General features: G+C 43.7%; 1 long non-coding RNA gene across 2 annotated transcripts; it reads right to left on the bottom strand.

The window, feature by feature from the left end:
* Window positions 1-15,163: 15,163 nt before the first annotated feature.
* On the bottom strand, window positions 15,164-24,752 carry LOC121083585. 2 transcript variants are annotated; one of them, XR_005826416.1, is made up of 2 exons: window positions 24,588-24,752; window positions 15,164-15,398 (listed from the first exon to the last, which is right to left on the bottom strand). It is a non-coding gene; the product is annotated as an uncharacterized LOC121083585 (long non-coding RNA). The 2 variants fall into 2 exon arrangements; XR_005826417.1 differs by lacking the exon at window positions 24,588-24,752 and adding an exon at window positions 18,109-18,339.
* Window positions 24,753-26,244: the final 1,492 nt, after the last annotated feature.

Raw genomic sequence — 26,244 nt, 5'->3', positions numbered from 1 at the left:
TAGCTATAGTGTGCCTTCTGGTTGTCACCTGCATTTGGTGAGCCCTACAACACAGTGCAAGACATCAGCCTTGTACATCTGGACATCTACTATAGACTGTAGCATCTGACCCAGGGAGTGAAGGAGTGAGCCAGATGGGCACATAATAGGTAGCCCAGAGGAGAACACAGTTGCTTTTTTGCTCTAAGAGTGGCCAGGTCCCCTGAAAAATGCCCCATGGATAAAACACTGAAACCACTTCATTACACTGCTTCTGGAAAAATGCATGTGTTTGATTAATTAGCATTGATATTAAGATGCTCAATTATAGAGTTTCAAATAAGCACTGAGGAAGGACCAAGTAAACAAAAACATTATCACCAGATAACTGAGCAATTTTAACTTCAAGATTTAAGCTGTTTAAGTAACCTTACTTTATAAAATGTAAAAATATCAATATTTTCTGCTCAGATGGCAGTTACTGAGAAACAAGATTCTCCGGGCATCTCGTGTTTGCTTTGGTGGAAAAACAAAAATGTAAGGCAAGAGTCAGGGAAGGATGGCAGTCAGATTGCCCCAAGCGCCTTGTGAAATACGATGCCTTTTGGAAGACCCAAGTGCTGGAGTGCCAATACTACATAACAATCTGAGTTTTCCTGTTTCATATCTCGGTCCTTGGGTTTGAAAAGAAAAGCCTGAAAAACCTGAATCTTCAGTTTTATGGACAAGTAAAAATAACCATTCAAGCAAAAGAAAACCTCAAACCAAACAACAAACCACCAAACAAAACCAAACAAACAAAGCAAAAAAACCCCAACATTTAAATGTATTTTTTACTTTAAAACACCAGTAAATTTTGGGCTGATGTCATGGATTTTGAAAATTTGCAGTTAGCTGTGTTTTAATAAAGCTTGGATCCCATTGGCTGCGCTACTCGCTGATGAATAACATTTACTGTTGCAACTGCACCAGAAGACTAACAAAAAATGATCTAATGATTGACTGTTGCTTCTCACCTATGTAGCCATATCTTTTGCTCTTTTACTTCAGGAAGAAGAAAGCTACTGCTGGAGAATCTGATGAGAACTCCTCTAGTTCTCTTTAGTACTGTTAGTTGGAGAGTGGGGTCATGCTGGCTGGAAAACTGGTCCTGCCTTTCTACATCCACAGGTTTATGCTCATCCACAGGTCGCAAATGACCCTGTAGAGCTTAGGCTTTTCTGGTGCTCCTTGGTCTTCTGAAGCTGGCAAATCTACCTGGTACTTAAGTTTCTAAATAATTGTCTATAGTTGCAGCCTGACTGAGCTTAAGTAATCCTATTACAAACAAAATTTGGCTTTAAACCTGAAGATGAGGGCAAAAGGCAGTCAAATCACACTCTTCAGAGACAACTACTCGTCTCCAACAACCTCATTACACCAAATTCTCATTTAATCTACAGAAACATGTGCTCTTTTTGAATTCTTAGACTATCTTAGGTAAATAATACATTTGGACAGACCATCTCTTTTGCATCCAGTTTTCCTTTGGAAAGAGATTTTCTTGGCTTCAAAGGAGGCAGATTCATTCCTCCAGTTAGTAATAAGAAGTTTAAAGAGGTATTTTATGGAAGTCAGTGTTGCTTTGAAGATTTGTCATTATTCAGTTGCTGAAGGTTATCACTCGTGATAGGAAATCTATACAGATCTATTCAAAAGCACTGCCATTTCCTGGGATTTTCACATTCTCCTTGGTTCAGATTTGAAAAATAAAGTGTTAAGCTGTATTTCTGGGTTTCTGAATATCCTGGTCAGGCTCCATAAGACTGAGAGCTCTTGTGTCATAGATGGCCGCAGAGAAAGGGCAGGAAAATTGCTGTTGCTATCCAGTATTTGTCCTGGCATCTTTGCTGTTTGCCTACCACCCATTAAAATGCAATAATGTTTTTCATGAGTATAAAGCTGTGGCAAATTATTGGGAGTGATAATTCCAGTTTGGCTAAATACATGGAGGGGCCTTTATTTTTCCTGTTACTTCCTTAACAGCTGTGGAGCCTCTCAGTCTTATACAAATCACCTGCAAACCAACACGGTATCAGGAGCCAACATAAAAATGCTTCATAGATCTTCTAGCACAATACAAGCACTAAGAGAAACAAGCAGTTTTGATAAGATGTTTAATGTTTTTCATGAAAATTTTAGATTGTACTCTCAAGTAAAAGGCAAAAGATTTGTTGACAGGTCAGGGTAAGGGATCTACATTTGAATTTCAGTGCTAATTGAAATGATGAACCTGTGTCCTACTTCTGCAGTAACGTTGCTTAGATACAAATCACTAATTGCAACATAGTGCAGCTAACTCCCTTTGTATTTCCTTAGTTTTAGCACCACCGGCCTGAGCTTACATCTCTGTCCCACAAACAGTTCTTGGTACTTCTCAAGTATCTCCAGACTTTTCATCTCCTTCTTTGTGTCCCCTCTCACTTGATCATATCTCCTGCTTTACAGCCCGCTGTGTCCATTCTCCCAGATCCAGCGGATTCACATCTGGGACAGAAAACTTTATTTTTCTGTCTTTACATTTGCAGAAGACCTCACATCCAATGGAGATACATAATGAGCCTCCTTCTGCTAGCCAGATGGGATGAAGAAGTTCTTGGCAATCTACTACCTGAAGTAATTTCATTTTGCTCCTCTAGTAAATTCTTACAGATCACAGGCATTGTGAAATCATTGATAACTGAGGACAGTCAGGGCCACAGGGCAAGAAGCAGTTTCATGCTGCTGTGTGGATGTGCTGATCAGGTGGCTGTGTTTGGTTTGGCAAGCTGCAGGGTGAGTTGCAGGGCTGGACAGAGAAAGTTGCATAGACCTGTGAGAACAGCTGGAGACTTAACTGCTAATTGTCTGATCCGGTGAGATGTTCTTGGCATGAGCTTTGTGACAGAGGGGCTTACAGTGTCTGATGACTGGCCAGAAATACCAAAGCATCAAATGCATCTTGTGCAAGGGGATGGGAGAATTGTAGACCTCTTGTGTGGGAAGAGGGCTAGGATGCACAGGGAATTGTTTGCAAGGAGCCATGTGACCTCAGTATGTACCCTCCAGGGACATACACCTTTGGTGTATTCACGGGGGAGATAATTCCTGGTCTTCACATCATCACATCTGAGTAAAGAACATCCTGTAGCCTGTGTGTTTCCGCTTAGCACCAGAAAAATTTTGAAAGGATTTTGTGTATCCTTAAAAAAAATCTCCTGAAGTTCATATCCTAGTAATGGAAAATAACATGATTTGTAGTAAAATGTGGTTGTCAGACTTCACTTGACATACATCCCATTCCTTTGGGCTTGCAAATCTGTTAGTTCGGTCCTGCACTATAGCAAGACCTTGTAGACATTTACCAATTCCCAGGGCTTGCTTTCTTCTCTCTCTCCCAGTCTCAGGAAGAACAGCGAGCTGCAAACCCCATCTCTTTTCTTAGGAGAATAAGCTGGACCATTGTTTATGGTAAGACCCAAGAAGGTGGTGTCCAGGTCTAAAGCCATCTGCCTGTCCTCAAAGAATGATCCTGAGTCTAGCACAGTATGCAGCTGGGTAAGGTATGTTACCTGGTACTCATCCCAGTCCAGAACTCCCGTCTGTGCCAGCACCATACTGGTATCAGCACAAGAAAAGGGTTGGCATGAACCCAACTTGTGTTTTGAGTCTGCTTTGTAAAGCTGCAGGCCCAAAGGCAAAAGAAACCAGAAAGGGAGGGAGCAGCAATGACCCTGACCTTAGCATGCAGCTGAAAGTCAGACTTCTCGTGGGCTGAGTACTTCATTTTTTGAAAATAGTAATAATAAAAAAAACATTTAATCATCTTTAATTAGAATAATATTCTATAGATCGTTTCTGTTTCTACAGTGAAGTAGGACTTTTTCTATAGCTTTTGTGCACAAAAAGGTTTCCAGTCAAAAATGTTCAACTTGTATGGTACATTTGTCCTAAACAAACAAACAAACAAAGCTAGAAAATCTATAGTCCTGGGCTAAACAGGTAGATCAAAATGTAAACAAATATAGCCATATCTTTGTATGTATACTCGGCCAATCTGTTATATGTGAATTACCATTATGCCTGAGTTGCCTCAGCCTGTGAAATGATTCCCATCTGAAAGACAGACATACACCTCCAAAATGAGTCTGGTGGGTTTCCCACATCCGTGCTTTCTTAGTCTCTAGCCCCACCTCTCTGCGTCTTACCCCTTCCAATCTTAATAATTAGAACTATCGAAACTGTGGAAGAAACGAATTCTGAACTGATAAAACTATCTGAAAAACTGTTGTTGAAAATTGCAAAGTTAGGGTCTACATCTCATTTTATCTAATAAAAAAGGAGCAGCTGACATTTCTATGGTGTAGGTAAGATACCATATTTTATGCTGTAGGACGAATTTGCATTATCTTTTCCTGGATTCCATCTCTTCCCACTGCCTGCCTTCCCACTTTCACTACAGGGACTGAAAGTAGCTGGGCTGATGAGCTTTGGACTGTGCGCTCTGCTCCTCCTGGTTACTGATTGTCATTTAATGGGGAACACCAGCGTTTTCTATGTCCCAGAGAAAGCACATGTTTCTGGAGTCAGTGACACAGAATTTAAGCAGTTATTCACCACTAGTTTCTTTTCAAAACAACATCCCAGAAACTTTTCCCTAGTGCTGGGGTATGAATTTTGTGTTTGTTACCACACGGCTATTTCAGCAAAGTCCCAACACTGAGATCCAGCACCAGTTCTCACAAAGCCAACGTGCAGACGTTCACTTCACGGCAGGTTTCTAGTCAGGAAGATCCCAATATCAGGTCCGACTGGTATTTTAAGCTACTAGAGAAGGTAGTAAATTCCTTAGGTGCCCAGATTGTTTGCATACTTTACAGCTGTGCTCCACCAGCATGCCTGTGTGGGCTGATGACAGTCTCCTCTGCTTTGCAAAGAGCCAGTTCTAGACTCAAGTTATTCAAGAAAATTTGTCCTGACAGAAGAAACATCTTTTAAGAGGACAAGTACTCAGCCTTAATTTGAGCTAGACTCCACTGCACTCAGACATGGAAATGACATTTTGATCCCACTTATTGCAGACAGTACTGACACTGACTTGTTATAAAAATGCACCAAATACTGATCTCAGCTTCTTTCCCAACCACTCCACATACTCATGGGGAAGAGCAGAATTAGTGCATTTGTTTGTATAAAAGAAAATAGCAAAAATCCCATAAATAATTCTGCATGCACGTGCCCTTGCATGACCAAAGGTTTTATCTATACTTTGGTAACGCATCAAATACATGAAGGCAGTTTCATCCTGAAATTTTTTTACAGCATGAGAAGGCAAAAGGCATAATTTGAGGAGGTGAAAGGGAGACGGTCAAAGCACATACAATTCAACACGTGCAAACAGCCTGTTTTTTCAAAGGTGTGAGAGGTGCTTGGTTTTGTTCAGCTATAGGAAAAGATGGGTAAATCAGGATATTTGTGAAATCTACTATTTTAAATGCTGTAAACAAAGCAGAGCTGTGCTTCACTCCACCCAAGATGTGCTGGCTGGTTTGCTACAAAAGTGGAGAGAATTAGGTCAAGAGGAATTTTTAAAGAGAGAGAGACTGTAAAGGTTTAAGGCTGAGTGAGATGTAAAGTGTAAATAGGATCATTGGAAACGTAAATAAATACAGGATGAAGCTGACTTTATCAGAAGCAGCTTGATGAGGAACAAAAGCTGGCTAGACAGAGAAGAGTTATAAGGGTCTTTGGACGTGGGGACACACAGCTGGAGTTTGATGTGAAGCAAAGCCTGAGGTGTAGAGATGTCATCCTCTTTCCCTCTCCTTCGCTGCCTTGCTCCCCATCCCTGACTGTGCCACTTGCCCTTTCCCCTTCCTTGGCGGGTCAGTTTGCTGACAAAGGACAGGGCCAGCACTGTGGGTATCTGAGCTGGCAATCTCTCTGCCACTAAAACTGGAGGCAGCGTAACTTGATAGGAAAAGTCGATACCGTGGAGAAGGAACAAGCCTGAACAGCTCTGTGTTCTCCCTTTGCAGAGGGACTGGCCCCGGCCGCTGCTTGCATCTGTGCAGGGGAGGTTAGCATGGTATTATTTATTCACTGAAAGAGAGGACTTGTATGCCAGCAGCAGCTCAGATGGACATGATCCCAGGGCAGTTGCATTCCCTCTTTCAGAGGCGTTGCCATGCATAGCTTTCTACAGTTGCTGAGATGCAGAAGCAAACAGATGGGTCAGGTGAAAAATGAACTTGCACTTGGAGTAGCTGAAGATGGTACAAAGGGAAATGGAGACCCTTTGCCTTCACAGATACCGCTCAGCCTTGTGTTACCATCTGAATTCTTTGGTAGTGCTTCATACTTTACACCAGCTTTGCTTTCTCAGTTAACTGGATGCAAGGGCTGGTCTCAGTGTTCATGCTACCGCCTGTTTGCATTGCAGGAGCAAGAAGCAGCCCCATCCACAGACCCACCTTCCTCTTTCTCAGGCACTGGGCACTCATTTCTGAGGCACAGGGCACCCATTTAATAAGTTCTTGTACGGCAGAGCTTACAGTCTATATACAAGGCAAGGAAAAAGGGAAAGGAAAAACATAATAAGTGAAAAGGACAAAGTAACAGTGAAATTGTCATAAATTTAGCTAGTTACAACCATATTAAATTGAGCAAGAATCAAGGTTGGCATTCTCACAGTCTAAGCCTGCTAGGGAGTGTTTTGTCTGGCATCATAACAGAGGTGAGCCTTTAATTAGTGTGATCTTGAAATCAGTGGGATATCAGCACAGTAGGAGCAGTGGCTGAACTTCAAGGCCTCCCGTTTAAAGTAGCCTGAGTGCTGGAGAACGAAGTCTTAGATGAGAAACACCAATAAAAGCCACAGCATATTTCAGACTTCCAAAAACTTTTATCAGAGTCACTGTTCTACTCGCAAGATGAAGAATGGAAAAATCTGGCCCCTATTAAAGAAAAGGTCTTGATTAAAATGGTGATTTTAGTGCTGCTTTCAAAGGAAAATCCTATTTAAAGCTCCTGTTTCCTCATTTTGATAGATTCCCCTGGGAAATGTACGTAGGGATAAGTCCTTTAGAAAACACAGTGTGCTGCCCTTTGAACTTAGATGAAATTCCACATGGAAAACATAACAGTTTGGTATTCTTTTTTGCTAACAGTCAGCAGAGACATATAGGAATGCAGAATGCGATATGCATATATATATATATGTATCTATGTATGTATGTATTATATGTACGTATAACAAATTATTTGTGCCAAACGAAAGGAAACATGCTCAGGGTTAAAAATGACCAGGAAAAGTGGAGTGTGTGTCTTGTTTCTGCTCTTACTTTGAGAGCAGGATTCTGCACTGTCAGGTCCTTCAAAGTCATCCTACCTCTGCTGAGAGAATATGTCTCTGTGCAAAAGTCAGATGTATCACAGCTTATTTGGAGGGGTAAACATGCTGCATCAAGCATGAGGTCTCTTTAAGGTGGCCATCAAATAATTTTAAAAAATTATGCCAATATGAGATTTGTCTATAAAGTAGGGGTGAATTACACAAGAATGTCGATAGGCCAGGAACTGGGAAGGTAAACAGAAAGTAGGTTCAGACATAGATTTTAAATTAATCTGGTCATGTTCTTAACCCAAGCACAGAATTTTATGGTAAGCACACATGTGCTCCACGTGCTCATCACGCTCCTGACTGAGGACCGTAATGGGGGATAGTACTGTAGAGCTCTGAAGCAGGGGGTACCCGGCATTGGTTTGGATATTGAATAGCATCTCAGTGGGCCAGAGTGACACAGTCTGTGCTGCTGGACATGGGCATTGCTTTCGAGCAGCATTTTGGGGGAAAACATGTATATTGAACATCAACAAAAAAAACCCCAGCTAAATAACACTTGTCAGCAGTGGATTTGCCAAGTGACAGATCTTGGATGTCCATAGTTTTTGCTTGCATAGAGGTTTTTGCTTGCATGTAGCAAGTATCAAACCCCAGGATAGGGGTCAGTGCCAAGGATAGTCCAAATGTATTGACTAAGCTAAACCAAGGTCAAAGAGTGTCAAACAACCTCTTACTTCTCAGGAACAGGATTACTCCAAAGCCATTTTCAGGGCTTTGTGGCTCAGGTATTATAGCAGTCTATCCTTGTATTCACTGCATTGTGGGGCTTTTTGTTGTTTGTTTGGTTTTTTATTTTCTTCTTCCTGTGCCACCCAAAAGGATATTTCCACAGAACTGGGTTCAACAGCTGTTTTGTGTTTTCTTTTTCCAAGAATGAAAAACATCATATGTGGGATTCATCTGGCCAAATACAGCCATCAGTTTCCAAGCTAGTCACTCTCCAACTTCCTTTAGAATCTCTGCAAAGAAAAAGCACTTTGGGGGAGAGACTTGTCTCATGTTAAAGGCAGGTAAAATTAGGCAAATTAATTGTGCCCTCAAAGACCTTATTTCCTGCTTTTCCTTGCAAGCAAGCTGAGACACACTAGCTCAGATGTTCCCATGTACACCAAAAATGTCTAAACTTAACTGAGATAAATGCCAGTGTGTCCTGTTTTGTGCTTTCCTAAATTTTCTTTTTAAGTGGCACCAATGTTGCATTTTTTTGCTCAATTCCTATATGCAATTTCTGATTTGCAACTACTCTCAACTTGTCATTACCAAGTGAGAACAGAGCATTGCGTCCCTTCTCCACAGCAGGAGGACACCACTCCATTCTGGAGGATACGGTGTCACCAGCTTGCAGTGCTACAGTCATTGTCACTATTATCATAGCAGGGAGTGCTAACTTGTGGTTCCTGAAATACATCCGCTCTGGATGCTGCAAAGCTACCCAAGTAGTACCAGCCAGAAGACTTGATCCTGGCAGGTCTGAAGAACAAGTATCAGCTCACCTCATTGGGTGATTTACTGAGCTGTGGTAAGAAACACCTGTAACTAAGTAGAAATATCAGGAAGTTGAGGAGGCGTGCTATTCAGTGAGTAACAACTAACAGACCCTTACTTAATACCAAGGGTTTACTGTACTGTACTATTTGTACCTTTAATTGGTTCTTCCTAGGTATGGTGAATCTTGTGAAGTTTGCTGATGCAATGGTACTACACATCACACTTTCCAGTACTATTTGGCTCTCCTTGACCGTATCTTTCAACCTTTCTGATAACATCTGGTTTACTGTGTTTTCTTGACACTTCTCTGCTTTTACATTCGATATTGGCTTTGGGGTTCCAGACTTCTACCATTGCTACCAAGTGTTCTCACTTGGAAAGAAAGAGCCCAGGACTGGATACCTTGGGCACTGTCTGACTTTGTCATCTTTTGCAATTGTAAATACAAACTGGACACACTTTTGGAGCTCCAAAGACAAGCCTTTGCTCTCCATATATAGAAAGCTGACTGATACACTCCAGCTTGCATTATATCAGAGATCAAAATAGGTGGTGACCTAGTGATCTTCTGACCTTCTGATCTTAAACTGATCTTGTGGTCTTAAACCCTATGCCAACAAGTATTAACATTTCTGTTACTAACAGATCTTTCAGGTCCATGTGTTGCTTTTTCTTTGCTGTTGAAGCTTTTCATTTTTGCCACGCAACCAAGCTGCTGTTGGGCATCGATCAGAACCGCAACTATGCTGACTGTTTAATGAAATGCTCAGCTGACGTAGCTTTGGCAAGTGCTATTTTTCCAGTTACACGTCTTACCTAGTGAATTAAATGTGTTTGAACCGTGGTAGCTGTGGGGAAAAAAAACACATCTGGGTGAAACAAAAAATGAATCTGAAGCTTTCCGACAGCAATATTTTTACTCTTTCTGGGGATCAGCTGAGATGAAGCACAGAAGAAAATACTGGTGGAATGGCTCTTCTTGGGTCATTTCGGCTTAAGCTGGACAAGGAAGAACTGAAAAGCTTTTGAAAGATTTGATTGTGGGGTTTGCTGTGCAGATCCCAAAGCAAAAGAGGTGCAGCTAAATAAAGGGAAACATCCAAAGATAGCCTGTTTGAGACCTACCCACAGCAAGTCTTTGAAATTACTATGTATCACTATACATATAAATCACTATACATATATATCACTATATATTTTTATATATTATATAATATATATATTTATATATATAAAATCACAATATATAATATGTATCACTATATAAAGGTAATGTATAGCTAACAGATTCACTGAGGCAAACTACAGCCACATTTGCCCTCTTAAAAAATGTACCCCTCCAGGTAATACTGCTTTTATGTCAGCCTCTCCTCCTTTAAAACCAAACCTAGACAGTTCTGGTCTTTGTTTTCACAGTAAAAAGCTTGAAAATGGGATATTTAAAATGTCTGTGAGTAAAATCTGAGAGAGAAACTCTTATTTTTACAAATCTGCCTCTGTGTGATGAGCCAATTCACATTTTTTTGAAGAGCTGGGCTGCCAGCACTGTATGCCAGGCAGGTTTTGGATTTTCTCTGCATCCCTTGGGTACCCAGTGCTCTGAACCCACTGGTGAAGATGAAATACAAGAGCCAGGACTGCTGTTATTCTGGGAGAGGCCAACAAAAAGAAGTGCAGCTCTGCATCAGACCTGAATATCACTGTGCCAATAAAACCCATTATTCTTATTCAGATTTCACCTGCAATTGTTCAGCAGTATTTATGCTTAAAACTGATATGTTTATCTTGCCAAGCCAAAGCTGTATATTTTATTTTGCCTCTTAAAACTCTGTGAATTTCAGTACCTTTGTATATCTGTGTCACTAGCAAGTTAACTGAAGAGCTGATTTCCATCAGATGAAAGACTGACCTTGACAAATCTACTTAATAGCTGTGCATATGGGTGAAGAAAACAAAATAAATAAATCTCCATCTCTCTTTGTATAAAATAAGTGGTATGTTTTTATCTGTGAAAGTTTCCACGACTTTCATTTCATACCAGCTAGCTGCTTGGGAAAACCATCTAGCAAGTCTCAGTAGTCCAGAGAAATGCCCCAAGCACTGCTGGTAGCTATCAGTATATGCTGGTAGCTGTTGATATTTTGACAGCTGTTTTGACAACACAGTATTTTGTATTTTCTATTTGGTATTTCGTTTTCATTAAAACCTTTCCTCCCATCTTAACCGTTTCTGACTGATAGCCCTAAGTAAAGACATCAAATGCATGACTGATTCTTCTTGACTGTTGATGTGTTTGGGTTGGTTACTTCCCTTCTAGGTACCTGACGTATCCTGGTTTTACAAAAAAAGAATTGCTTTGCTCAGGTTTGTTTTGACATGCAAGCAGCTTGCTGCCAGGGCTCTTCAGGCCAAGAACAAGGCTGTCCCTCTGCTCAGGCTGGACTTGAGAGACCTGGATCCCTTTCTCTTCCAAAGATCTTCCATATGAACACCCCAGAGCAGGTCCAACACTTCCAAGAACCTCTGCGTATCTGCACAGGATCAGTGCAGCTTGGGGGAAGGCACACCAGCAGTTCCCACCAAACCCACAAGCACCAGGCTATGGCTCTGGCTGCAGTTCCTGTCCTTCCTTCCACTGGCACCTCCTCTGCTGGGCAAGTAAGGTGGTAGGAGTTAACCAAAAAAGAAACACAAACGTTTAGTAGTTAAGGTAGTGCCCTGGGCACCAGGAGGCATGGGCACTGCTCTGTTTCCTTGGGATTTGCTCCTGTAGAGCCATTAACCTTCTGAGAAGAAGCCATAGCCGGGAGCAGACCAGGAACGGCTGTTCTCCCAGGTCAGCTGCCCACTCGGCCGGAAAAATATGTAATACTTCTACACAGCATGTGGCAGAAGGGCTGAACATCACAAAGGTCAGAAGAAGACTGGAGGAAGTTGGCAGCAGAGGCTTGGGGGTCAGAGCTGCAAAGCATCGGTACCAGTGGCTTGCGGGGACATCCAACCCCGTAATCCTCATTCTCTAAAGAGCCCATTTCGCAAAATGTGACTCTTCCTCCTACACTCACGCTCCGTCCTGAGGAAAACAGGCCCCAAGTGAAGGGGCTATGTCAACAAAACAATCCTGTGAAGGTATCCACCAGAGGGAGTTCAATGAATGCAACAAAGCCAGGCTGAGCGATAGATGGTTACAGAGGCTGGGGCGAGCTGCCCGTGCGCTCCCCGGGGCAGGCAGGCTGCTCCCCGCAGCTGCTGCTGAGGAGCCTGGGCTGAATTCAGCCAAATACTGACCCAAATCTGCATAATGTTAAGTGAATACTCAGTGAACTCTAAAGAATTGCGCTGCGCGTTGCATTAAGCGAGTGTTTTATTAGAGCAGGGTCAAAATACTCAGCGCTTTGCAGGATCATATGAGGAAAAGAAAAGACTCTGTTTACACCTCGGCTTTTGTTTTTCCCTCACTGGTTCGCTTGTTAGGAAGAAAGCTAAGCCAGGGCCAGTTTCTGGGAGGCCCAGGGAGGAAGCCTTGGAAGCAAACCCAACTGCTTCCACTCAGGAAGAGTTTTTGATGAGGCTGCTCCGACACGCAGCGACGGCGGCTGCGGAAGCTGCTGCTCTCCCTGGATCCCGCATCCCTCTCCCAAAGCAAAAAACAATGCAAGGATGACACCTTGCCGTCCAAAGCAGAGGATCAGTCTTTGGTTCAACGTGAGGTCTCCCTCTGAGGTCGTTTTGTCCAATTCATGTTAATGCTGTTTTCAGTAGAGGGGAACAGTGTGTACTATCCCTTTACCAAAAAAATAGTCAAAATCCTGCCTCCCTCTGCCCCAGAAAGAAGGCAAAGGATCACAGTGCTAGAAAGCTACTGTGGAAATACCCCAGATTAAAAATACCATTTTAGAGCTTTTAAAATTATTTTTCTAATGCATCTCCTGTGTATTCTAGTTTTGAACAGTTCCTAGAAGACATTTTAAAAGAAAAGCACTCCACGCTGCTGGAAATCTCGATCCAAATTCTGTTTTATATTAGAATAAAGGAATACAAAGAGTTGATCCCAGCTATGTGCTTTGACACAACTCCTGGCTCCAGGCTAGCAGAGGCTGTGAGAAGATGTTTAGATGGAGGTGATTCCTGTCTTGATGAGATTATTTTTTAATAAGGGAAAAAAAATAATAAAAGGCATCGCAATATTAGAAAAGGACGAGGCTGTTGTTTCTGTGGCCGCAAGAACTGTCAGGGGAACAGAAAGAGATGCAGAGAGGGTTTCGCTTTAGGACATTCCTGAGCCTGAATTCCAGCAGCCGGCCCCCAGCCCAGGGCACAGCCCTTTGTCACCTCTCCTCCCTCTGTAAACCAGGCATCTTAATACCCCCACTTTTCACAGGAATGCTAAATAAAATGCCTTGAAGATGAAGTGCCTGCGTTGCTGTCACGCTGCCAATTCCCCTGCTCTGTGCAGATTCATATGGTAACAGGAGCCAAGGTCAGGGAAGCATTAGTCAGTCTGAATTTGGCAAACGGGGATGTCAGTGTCTGATAGCCCTGGCTCGCAGATTAGATTAGCGTGAAATGCCCTGCCTAGGTTATCCTTGAAAATCACTTCAGCTACTGCAGGAGGCGGCTGTTCATTGCATTAGCAGGGTTGAGAGCGGGACGGTTACTTTCAACAAACATTTGCTTTGCCAGTCTGGATTTTCCAGGCTGTTGGTGTTGGTTTAAGCCTATATGATTTGATTGTAAATACCCCCAGCCTTTTTAATGGGGTGCTACAAATCTCTTCATATTTAAGCTACTGTTCTTTTATCTCTTTCCTCTTTCCTTTTCTTTCAATCATGTCCGAGGGGTGTTCACTGACAGGCCACTTTCAATGGTGGTTCCTTCCCTGTGGAGGTCTTGTTAGACCTGTGCAAGGGTGCGGGGTTTTGTACAGTGAATTCCTGCAGAAAGACCGTGATTTAACCCCTGCCAAGCCTGCACATCCATGGGGTGCCAAGCAGCACTGAATACTACCTCAGCAAAGCGGGGCATCCACATCAGTGTAAATTTTTAATGGACAACCCTTATGACAAGCAAGACTAATGAGCTTGTATGCAACGTCCTCTGACCAATGTGCCCCCAGTTTTGGAGCAGGCAAGTCGGCCCCAGCTGCCAGACACCATGCTCCACTGCTCCAGGCCATGGGTGGCAGCTGGCGAGTTCATCCTTCACTGCTGGGTTAGAGAAAACATCTGGGATGACAACAGGTAACCTCGTTCCTGTAACAGGAGACAAGCAGGTCAGATCTATGATGCTTGTTTTGATCACATCAAGAATGTCCTTTGCATATCTAATCTATTTATTTTTAAAATATTTTCTTGATAGAAAGGCAAACATTAAGAATGAAGAAGAAAATGCCAAGTGGGTTCTCAATGCTGTTTGCCAGTCACCTTTAGTCTGCTGTCACTTGCAGTCTAGAGCAAAGGCGAGTCTTTTGAAGCACTACTGATATTATTAGAAACCTAAATATTTGCACTGCCTCTCCTTGTCTCCATCAGTTTCACACAAGACACCAGCTTTTCTGTTAGCAGTCCTGAAGGCTGAAGTCCTTGATCCATGCTGTGCTCACCAGCAGGCTGGGATGCAAAGAGATGGGGAGAGAATATGGATCTAAGTCACCTCTACTTTCCTGCCCCTTTGCATAAAGTGTTGCAGTTAAATGGGTGCTCAAGTCGTGGTGGTTATGGTAGGACTGTAATGCCTTGTAGTGATGCAGCCCTTCCCATGCACTCGCCCTTAGGGCAAGTCCTCATCCCTTCTGCAACCCTGGAAAAGCACGAAGTGAAATATCAAGATCAGGCCAGCGTCAGTATTAACAGAACTTGGGAAAAATGCCATTAAACTCAGTCTAGAGCATTTTTCATTTAATTCTGTGAGAGCCTGACAATAAATATTTGTATTCCTTCTACTCTACATACCCCGACTATCATTCAGTAAATTTCATATGGTACAGGAGTATGAAACAGTCATCCTCAAAAGTAAATATCTTCCAGCTTCACGGTCATTTGACAGAGGTCTGTTTTGCTCTATACAGGCAAATCAGCTTCCAAAAAGCCACATGTTTCTGGAAGGACAATATTAACAAGATTTAAGTGCGTGTGAGGCAAAGCCAAGACGAAGGCAGGAACGCACTCAGATGTCAGCAAACACTCCCTTTTCTTTAGCCCCTACCGCTCCCTTGCCTCTTTTTTTTACTGGCACAGGGTAAAAAAAAAAAAAAAATCCTGATAAAGCCACAAATGACAGAAGGCAAATTTAATTTTTGCAGTGAAACCAGTGTGAAACAGCATTGGGCTGAATTAAAGCCATACAAACTGGGGATCAATCAAACAGTTTGTGCAGAAGCATCCCAGGACAGCCGTGCCGTTGCTGAAGTCTGCGATGGAAGCAGGGCCAGGAGTCACATGGAGATGAGTCCTTGCAAAGAGTCATCTCTCATATAATCAAAATCAAAATACAGTCCAAGATGAGATTGCTGTAAATAAAAGGAAATATTATTAGTTTCAGATGGCATCATAACACTAAGTTTCAGAAGAAATCAAAGCCAACGTGTTGAAGAAAATAACCACCCCTTTTGGCCCATCTTACAGAATGAGGTATTGGCATCAGACAGCCCCTCTGGATATGGAGATGGTTTTTCACATACATGCTCCTTACAAAATCAGGAAAAACCAACCCCAAACCCAAGAAAAGGGGCTTTCTGCCTACCTTCTCCACATTTCTGTTATAGTCTGGTCTCTATACGTTTTACCAGGTGAGGCCATGGGAACCTTTTTTTTTTTTGCCTGATGAATTTTGGTTGTTTCAAACCTGCATAAGTCACAATTTTCCATCTGAAAAGTCAGTTGTACTGTGCATGGCTACTAGCAGGAATAGAAGCTGGGGCTATCTATGCCTTGATTAATGTTGAAGCAAGAGAGCCAATTTTATGAGAAAATCAAGGGTGGCTTCACTGAACCCGGTAGCATGACTTAGTGGATTCAAGATTTCACCCCAACCATTCCTCCTGCGGTCTACAAACTGAACCTGAAAGTCAGGTGTTTGTCTTTTACTTTTCCATCACCAATAACCTGTGTTTGGACTTTCATAGGCAATTGTGTTTACAACTCATAAACCAGAAACCCACTCTGACACTGAAGTTGTCCCTGCAGAGCTCACAAGGAGAAGAAGCACTGCAAGTTCATTTTAGTTAATCAAGTCGGTTGGTAAAGTCCTGTATATAGGCAGGAGTTCACTCTGCTGCATAAGCAAGGGCCAGACATGTTTACATGTTTCCATAGTCACTTAACAGCCGCCACATACAAAATCTCCAAGTTTCGCATGCTTTCAGGTGAACAGAATTCCACCTGGATGCTAGCCTTCATTTTGCTCCCATTAAGACTGTTAGCTGTAGCTGATGTCTTGGGTTCACCAGAAAAGTAGCTACACATCATTTGCTCAGACACTCAGTATTACATTTTTGCTCAGCTTCCGCTGTTTGTTTGGCTGGTTCAGTTTCTATCTGTACCTTTAATTCTCATGAACATTGTAAGGTAGTCCATTCACATTTCTAAAGTGGTGGGTTCTTCTTTGCCTTGCCTTGGTCTGTGTGTGACAAATGCCTGTTTATGAGCTGCCATGTGGATTTTTTCTGATGCTTCTTTTATTTCCACAGTTGGGACTGTGATGTCTCTTCCAGGACCCGCAAAAAACCTGCTCAAACATCTTCAGAAACTGTGCAGGTTTTTAGTTTTATTAATTCTTTTGCTGTGGGCAGAGGTTGTTGAATTCTCAGAGGTGAGAGTAGCAAAACTAACTGAAAACGTGTAATGCTTCATCAGGAACACAGGGGCTGCTCTAGTGGGTTAGTTTTTTGGTTTTTTTTTATGGCTGTGGTCTCTTCTAAGACTTGCACACCCTTTCTGAGGGGCTTCCTCTGTCCATCTGGGGTGCCTCAGCACTGCAGTGGTCCAACCATTTTTCTCTGGCAGTGAGGTGACAGCTGAAACCATGGCTTCTGCCTGGAGGGTCTCAGGAGAACATTTACACTGGTTGGACCCCTGCTTCATAGTGGTGTGTCACTGGTGTCCAAGATGGTTAAGGCCAGAGCCTTAGCCAACAAGCGATAACTCAGCTGTGCACCTCTCAGCATCAGTGCAAATCACATTGTGGACAGCAATGGCTCAGATGAACCCAAGCAAGACTAAAGGGATGCTGATTAAAAAGGTGGGATGCTTTAAAGAGCTCACTTTGACATTGACCTCACATCACTCTATAGCAGATGTCTCCTTGCTGTCCCCATGCTGAAGAAACATGGAGTCCTTCTCAGAACTCGCAGGACAACACTCTCTAAAAGCACCTTATTTCATCTCTGGCAAGCTAAGAAATTCCCTTATTTCCTTCTGGATGAGGCCTCAGTGACCCATGCCTTCCTGACCTCCCATTTGACTCGCTGTGATTCCCTATTTGAATCTGGATGTGAGGACAAGGCCAGCTCAGCTTGCCTTCTCCGTGCTTCAGGCTTCCATGGATGTAGATGACTCCACTGGCTCCCAGGCAGCTTCTGGTGCCAGTCATCTAGCCCATTTCGGTTTCCTGAGGTTGTGATGTTATCTCAGGAATAACAGAAAGCTAAGATTAAGCTGAAGACAAAACAAGTGTGGGGTTTTTTTTCTCCTCGCTGGAGCCTGGCTGTTAGAAGAGATCAGACAAATTCAGTCCCTGAGCACCTTTAGGAAATTAGGTAAACCCTTCCTGCCCAGATGAGCTCTGTCAAAATGTGACTCAGTCTCCATCACTGCAAAAGCAATTGTTCCTGTCTCAGCTGCAAGGTCATCTCGGGATTAAAATATTTGCAGTTTACTTCTGATGAATATTCGCTGTCTGAAGGCAAATGAGGAAGACACTTCATTTTCCTTCAAAACACTCATAGCTTACGCAGATCCAGCTAGTCCTTCCTCTGGGACAACGTCACTTACATAAAGATGAACTTCCTAAATAAAGCTAAAACCAGCTACTAGGAAAAAAACTTGAATTTCCCGAAACACTCGGAAATGAGGGAAATGCCATTAAACAAGTAAAAGAAGGGCATTTAAGTTATTATTCTTTCCAGATCTTGTATTATAATTGCCACTTTTACAATAGCACCTATATAAAGCAATTGAGATAAGAATCCCCCTGAGACAGGCATTGTGAAAAGTCCTTACCACGAGAGGCAATCCCCATAACAGCAAGGAGGTTGATGTTGAAGAAATTGAAGGATCTCATAGCTGAGTGTCCTGTCAGTAAAGCTGGATAACAAACCTTCCTTTCACACTCCGTTCACCTTCAGTGAAGGAGGACAAATTAACCGGCACGGCGTGCCACACTAATGACTTCCAGCGTTCGGACTAGATCACTTTGAATCCATCTGCCGGGGAGACCGTGGGCAGAGGTGATCTGCCTTGCCAGGGCGGAGGGCAGGTGGGATGTAAGCCAGCTCCGAGCCGAAGGCTGCGCGGCCACGTTGGCACGGCGCCGCGGTTCCGTTCCTCTGCCTGGCTGCTGGGACCGAGGGGAGCAAGCAGAGAGCGGGGGGGGAAGGATAATCCTGTAGATAAAAAGAACTGAAAGAGAGAGCGTTCCAGTGACTTCCCTAAGGTCACGCGGAGGCACTGGCTGGGGTGACAACAGGGCACAGTAGTGAAGAGCAACAAGACAAATCTCCTTTTCTGGAGGGCGAGCAACCCAACTTTGTCTGACCTGGGCTTGGAAAATGTATTGTACCGACAAAGCATTCACCTCCTCTTTCTTCGGGCTGTGCTGGCTGCGACGTTGACAAATTTGTATTTTTCTTCTCAAATTTCTTTGTGATTTTCCCTATTCCGCCACCAGAGCCCAGGGTGAAGTATTAGATACCAGTGAGGAAGATGAGGGCACACAGAAGGAATGCAAGTGTTGGAGGAAGCCGGGCTGCCAAACAGCATCTGCGTCTACTGCTGAAGGCTGTGTTGGTGCTGACACACGGGGTTATTTCTGCTGTGCTATTACCCGGGTGTCTAATTAAAGACAAGGTTAAAAACACAGCCTGAGATTTAAAGTTGTGAATACTTACTAGCGGAGATTGCAGATTTTGCTTTAGTGTTTAAAAGGTCAGAAGCTTTACAGCTCCTGCTAATCTCCACCGAGATGCATCCCAAATGCCCTCTCAGGCAGCACAAGCCTAGCTTTAGAACACTGGGGCAGCAGAGAAGTGTTCCCCTGCCAGGGCTAATCAGAAAAGATTGCACTAATGAGAAACTTACTCAGATTTTTCAGACTTAAAATGCTTGGTAAAAACATTCCACTTTTTTTTTTTTTTTTTTTTAATATAGGGAATGAAGTGGGTTTTTTATTGCAACCAAGCCAGTGTATTGTTTAATGCATAAAGTGGAGGGATAAATAATATTTTTCCATTAGGCTTTATTTGGCATTCAAAAGAAGTACAAAACCATATTTTAAATCGAGCTACTTATTCATGCCAAAAAGCATGAGTCACACATGATGGTATTCATGGAGAAGCCAGCAAAGCTTGAAGAAATATTTTGGTGTTAGGTTTCTGTTCCATATCCAGAACCAGACAAACCAAAGTGTCTGGAGGGCGAAATTCGAGAATAACAACAGTGGTCAAGATTTTCAAATTCAGGTGCCTAAGAGATAGTTCCATTCCAGGGGACTTTGATAAAAGATAATGTCATTGCTTGAAAATTTGACTCCTGTAAATTTTCCAAAAGCTTAACGGGCACCAGAGGTGTGCACTGCAAAGGCAACTGGGGTGGGATTCAAGCACCCGCTTGTAGGTGGCTGCATGTGAACTAGGGACTATGCTCTCGTCATGGCAAATATGGATGGTGCCTACAATAAAGTTACAGTCAGTGGAGTCTGGAAGTGACTCAGTTGACTAACGAGGAGGTGACTCCTGCAGGGTACACCAAATTATGCTGAAGGCTCCACGGTCTGTATTAGCTCAATCTCCGCTGAGTATAAAGGGAGCATAGACACTTAAACTTTACGTACATACTGGCACTTACGTGTTTTAGTGTGTAACTGAATCCCACAGCAGATGTTTCAATACAGACCATCCGTGTAACTGTAGCCAAGCTGTCTCAAACTACGACTAAACCAGTTGTGTCTCAGGGACACCCACTCCACACAGAGGTTACTCCTTTGTGCACACATTCTTCTCCTTGCACATCTGTTCCTTCACAGCAAGGAAACAGAGGTTCCCCTCAACCAAACCTCAGAGGTGAACACCCTCACTCAAAGCAAAATGCCAGAAGACCTTCTAGCTCTGCCCACATGGACCACACGACCCGCTCTCAAGCTGCAAGAACTACCTGACCATGCCTTATGCCTACAGGTCACAGGCTTGAAACCCGAGGTTGAAGTTTGAGTTCCAACCACAGGAAAATGGAGTCAGCACCAACCCTGACAGCCTGGGCTACCTCCTTGGCACTGTGCTGGCCTCAAAGATATTGAGATTCCTGACCAAAACCATTTTCAATCATGCTGTTTCCGTGAAAGACAGTCTTGGAAACCAAACATACACAAACACTGTCCCACCAGTCTTTGGAGCCTCCCCTGGCACATCTTGGAACTGGCCTGAGCTTCCAAATATTTTTAAGAACTCAAGTTTTGTTTCTTTTTCCTTTTTTTTTTTTCTCCTTTTTTTTTTCTCCATTTATCCACTTTCACAAACTTTTTTCCATAGGAAATCGCAACAGAAGTCTGATCACTGACTCTTGTTATGTGGACCTTTACATCTCTGCAGGGTGACACTGGAAATCAAGGGTTTCTTATGTTCATTAAGCTCCCTGCAATATCTAATATGTGTGTGTACATATATATATTTATATCTAATCTATGTAACAAAGGACAGGAAGAGAGGGAAAATCAACCCCAAATTCCTCATGGCTAAATGTCTGAACGGGTGAGGAATGCTGACAGAGGGGGAGGCGCGTGCCTGCAGCCCAGGGAGAGATTGCAGTGATGCTGCAACTGCACTGAAGCAAGGCTGCCCTGATAACCAGAAACATCCAGAGGACTCAGCATCACGTTTGCTGTAAAGGACATCAACAAGTATGTAAAATGATGAATGTGTTCCACAGAGCATACACAAGGTAATGTGTTGGAAAATGAAAGAAAATGAAGGGGGGTGGGGGGATGGGGGATGACAAATGACAGTCAGGGCTCCTCGGCTCTGCGTTTTGCTCTGCCTTTCCTGGGGTCCAGCTTCCTTGGGAGCCAGGGCTGAAGAGCTGAGCACTAAGCGATACGTGCCGCACCGACCTCGTGTGATCCCGCGGGGCTGATCTGCGAAGGCACGGCGTAAAGCCTGGAAATGGTTCCTGGGGAGGGGTGGGCCTCACCGCTTGTACGGGACATTTTTATAACCCTGCCCCTTGGACTGGGACTGAGAAAACAACAACCAAGCCGGTCACAAAGGGTGGCGTTGCCAAGTAAGGCAGTTGAAACTAATGATATAAATACACTTTGAACAAGACGTCTTTATCAGGAGAGGAAGTATTAAGAGCTACAGTGACCAGGCAACACGGGAGAAAGGAGGATAAAGAGGGACTGAGATAAGGTTAATGAAGAATGACAAATAGAGCCAAGTGGCTTTTTCCTGTTTAAAAAAATAAAAAATAAAAATTTGTCCCTTCCACTTACGAGCTCAAGGACGGAGAGGGGACTTTCCTCCACCAAGGAGCTGCACAAAGCGAGCCCCAGCAGCAAAAGGGAACTGGTGCCACTGAAACCCAAACCCTCGCCCTTACCAACATGGGTTGAAGCCCCAGTCCAGCCACAGGTCATCCTGCTCCCCTTGGGGATAACTGGATTGTTCCCATGGGGCACAACCTCTCTGGGCACAGGCAGCCCCGGGCAGTCCGGGCACACAGGCAGGGGCACGGCTGCTACTGCCCTCCCCGAAGCCCAGGAAAGCCAGCCACAAGCAGGTCAAGCCCTGCAAAAACAGTTGATTGCCTAGGTTTCTCATTTCGTTATTCCAGAAAAGTTCCAAAAAGAATAATGAAGTGAATTGATTAATTAAAGAGCAGGAATCAACCAAAAGCAGAGCAGTACCTTCCGGCTAACAGACCCTATTGCACCTACAGCAAGAATTGTTTTCATCTCTCCGTGGTGTGGTTTTAATTTCTAATAACAGCTCCCTACAGCCATTTGCAAGCAAATTTCCCTGCTTGTCAGATGACCTGAACCTCTCCACGGATGACTCCCTTTCTAGTGGATGGAAAATGCAGCAGGCTCAGCAGCAGTGCTGGGAGACCAGGAAGAGCCCATCCCAGTAACTGGCTGGCTCGAACAAAACTAAAGCCAGTGGAAAGAATCCAAATTACTTTCGAGGACGCTGGCTCAGGGCTTTTGAGATTTCGGGCCAAGATGACAGTGCTAGAAGTCATAGAAGCAGAGCAGGTGTGAAGGTCAAGAAGAGATTTATAGGGTAGCACCCACTGCCCAGCCTGCACAGTCGCCCCGCAGAGCAGGCTCTGCCTACCACCACGCCTGCTTGCTAACGAGTGAGCTTTCGCTGAACAGTGTCAGGACCCTGGGACCAAACACAGGCTTTAATTAATTAACCTGACCCCCTGCACCCATGCTGTAAGTGGCCTTGTCTCCAATCCTGCCTCGGGCTCCATCTCCACCTGCTCCTGAGCAGGCTGCCCAGATGGACCCCGGACCTTGCCTTGTCTGGTGGCCACTGAACAGAGCTGGTCACTGCTGGTGGCCCACCTGGAAAAGCACCCTGTCAGGGATGGCACTCTCTGTGCTGGGAGCCCCCTCAGCTTCCAGCTCATCCTCCCTCGTGGAGCAGCTCCACTCTGACTGCTCCCAAGCAGGCACTTAAATACCCTATACCTAGCCCACACATGAGGATCCCATGAGCAGCTGATGACAGCTCTTGCAGGCATCCCAAAGTGTTTTCCGTACTCGGCTTCACCAGCCTTCCTGGCTTTGGCAGGCGTGTAACTTTCCTATGAGCAAGGCAGCTGGGCATAGGGTTCTTCACTGCAAGTCAAATCAAGACAGCTGACCTTCAAGAGCACCTTGAAGATGTATCAATGTTCTCCAAAGGAAAAGGGATGCAGTTTCCAGGCCAGGCCATGCAATACTCCAGCCAATTTCAAGTTCTGAAGAAAGGGGTTAAGTGAAAGCCTGGGTTTACATATAGATATAATGAGGTTAAAAACCGAGTGTTACATCATGGTGAGTTGTATGTTGTGTATAAAATAAAAAAAAAAAAAAAATCCAAAAACCAGCTTAATATACATGCATCCATACATTTTTGTGGTTTCTTCTAGCTCATCTCAGACAACAGGACCTGGATATTCTTACCATTCAGTCTCAAATTCAGATTTGGGAGCTTTGATATGCCATTTATAACCTAATTTATCCAGCAATAAGGTAAGGTAGCAATGGCCCATTTCTCAGGACTGCCCTCAGCCTTAGCACATTACTGTTTACAAAATACGTGTGCAACACAGATTGATATTCGCTTGGTATAACATGCAGGTAGATCATCACCTGAAAAGCATATCTGAGCAGCAAAGCATTATTAATGATAACTTGTATTTTGGTAAGGCTGACAAAATTTGAGAAAGGGCTAGTGGCGATGAAAAGATGGATGGGAAACTCTTAGTAGCTGTTTTTTCTAACAGGAAGATTTACGATCTCTTGCAGGAGCTGCAGAGGGACTTCCTAGCTCTTACCTCCAGAAAATGAAACACATTCCACTGAAAAGTGGTGGTAGCTAAGAATATCTGAAAGGAAATATTCCACATAGCTTCCTTTGTGTCTCCACATGGAGCCTCTTTGACCTCGAAAAGCCAGTCCATCTCATCACTTCCGTCCCACGCAGATATAAACATTTGTTGCTACTTCGTGCCATTGGTGTATACACCGAGATGCACCTTCAAAACAACTCATTCTTTACAAGCTGAGATGTGCAGCCCAGGCAGGTCTGTGCCTTACCACACAACCTACCACATCACTCAGGATATCTAGTGGTAATTTGTTCCAATAACATTTAAAGCACTCTTTTTAACAATATCTTAATTTTGTGTTTTAATAAAAAAGGCAGACCTAGGCTACAGCGGAACAATTCCCTGCATGAAATACCTTCTGAACTCCAGAAAAACGTGTTTTAAAAGGCTTCCCTTGCATAACATCTAACAAGATTTTCAAATGTACAGATGCTGTCCAGTTGCCATCACTTTGCTGGCAGCTGCTTCACAGACCTTTTCTACAGGAAAAATAATCTATCAAAAAACGAAAACACAAGAAAAATATGGTCAAAATAATATTATTTGGTAGAAGTACCATCTGCTCATTTAAAAGCAGCAAGCGTTTAATATCCTGTAGTCACTCTTGTTTTTCAAGCTTTTTATGGTTCTGAAATATTTGCAGGACAAAGGTCCTGGAAGTCCCAGGCAAGGGAAGAGATCCACTGCTGCAAAAACAAACCCAGAACCAACCAGCTCATTGATGAGATCAGCAAAGAAATGTCATTTACTCCACTGTGTCCAATGCAGTGCATGCTTAGAGCTGCCTCCTTGCTCATCAAAAACCCCTCCTTTTGGAACCACCCCTCCTCAGAGAGAAGAAGGGGAATTAGCTAAAAATCCATGCAAAAAAATTGGAAAATACTAACTTGTCTCACTTCATGCTGTGCAAGGATTTCACTGGAAGGAAAGCAGAGGGACTCCTTAGATCTGAACATGTGGAAGTGCTTCTTTGTGGACCCAAAGGTTTTAGGGAAGCTAAACCAGGCTTATTATTGAATTTCTTTTTGTATGCTGTAAATTACTAAAGAGAGGTCCCAGATTTCAAAATCTGGCCTGAATTTCAACCTCCCAAAGAGCTAGGCTGATTGACTCTGTGGTTATAGTTCAACTGTTGTCACGGAGCCAGTTGCAAAACTGGCATGTGGTTCCAGCTCAGATTTTGATTATTTTTGGACCAAGAGCTGATTGTGTCTGGATCTGGGATTTTACATTATGTCTCTATTAAATAACATTTTGCAAATGCTCAGCCCAGAAGAAGAGAGTACATTTCAAGGGGCATAAACTGTTTTAAAACAAAACTGTTTCCTAAGCCTCAGGTTCCCATCTTCTGCATCATTAGGACCTGAGAAGCACTGAGAGCTGCTTGCAGCCAACAGCTCAAGCATCACCCTTGATGGAGCAGTCCCAGATGCCATCTGAGTCTTCTTCTCCCTCCGCCACCCTGCAAAACCTGAGTCTTCACGAGCCAATCCAGCATAGGTGTCCCAAGGATGCAGACAGGCCTCCCAAACTGGCCACATCATGCCTCTAATGGCAAAAGGACCATGGGATTGTGACCGCCCCTGTGCAGTCCCACCACGGGGCTGTGACCAAGCTAATGCTTTCAGCCTTGGTGCAAATGCCCAGCCCTGCCATTCTTCATCACGCCAACCATGCTCCAAAAGCTGAGCCTTAACAAGGGACTTTCCCGGCTCAAAACCCTCTGAGCAAAGCTAACCTCATAGCAACAAGCTCTGGGTGCAAGTGATGGAAAGAGGGAAAGTGGGAAATCTGGTGATGTTCCAGGCTCAGCACCTTTTTGGCTGAACTGTGTGTGATGATGGGTGGATGAGGGGAATAACAGACCTGTGGGTTTTAATTAAGCAATGAAAACCCCTGTCCTTTGATCAAAGCAATGGAAAAACCTCCGCATGGCATTTATGTATCTCTAGGTTAATCTGTCTTAAGGGTCTGAAAAACACATTGCATCTGCAGTAATTTTTACTGTTTCTGGCCATGTGAGCTTTGTCACTACACATGTCTGGAGCTCTTGAAAATACATTCAATAAGCATGAACTAATCCTCGCACCAGCCCAGTGAGTGAGCATGGGGGAACATCCCACAAAATGGCTCAAGGACCGGGTGGGTGACTGTACTTTGCATTCTCCGCATATTCAACAAAATGAGGATTTGGGGGCGACCTACACTCTGTGGCTGCCTCATATCACCTGGGCCATTTATAAGGCAAAAGACATAAATCAGTACACGGTGTTGCCCCAGAGAAGGGTCACAGAGGCACAGACAAGAAAAAGCAGCGTCTCAAGAGAAGCTCAAGAGAAGAAACCTGTCTCCTGCCTTACAGAGCCATGTGTATCACTTGTCCCTGCTCCCTCTTACCGCTAATGAAGTCAGCGATCTGAGTGAATTGTGATTCATATCTTACCTAAAGCGACTGTCAGAGTTTAAGCAGCCTTTTAAAAATGGATTTCCTTGAAATACTGATACAGATAAATGTTACTCAATAAAGATCACTCTTCTAAAATT

Source organism: Falco naumanni, chromosome 2 (genome assembly GCF_017639655.2).
Source record: "Falco naumanni isolate bFalNau1 chromosome 2, bFalNau1.pat, whole genome shotgun sequence".
NCBI lineage: Eukaryota > Metazoa > Chordata > Aves > Falconiformes > Falconidae > Falco > Falco naumanni.
Note: the sequence above shows the minus strand (reverse complement) of the source record. Positions and strands in the feature narration are given on the sequence as shown.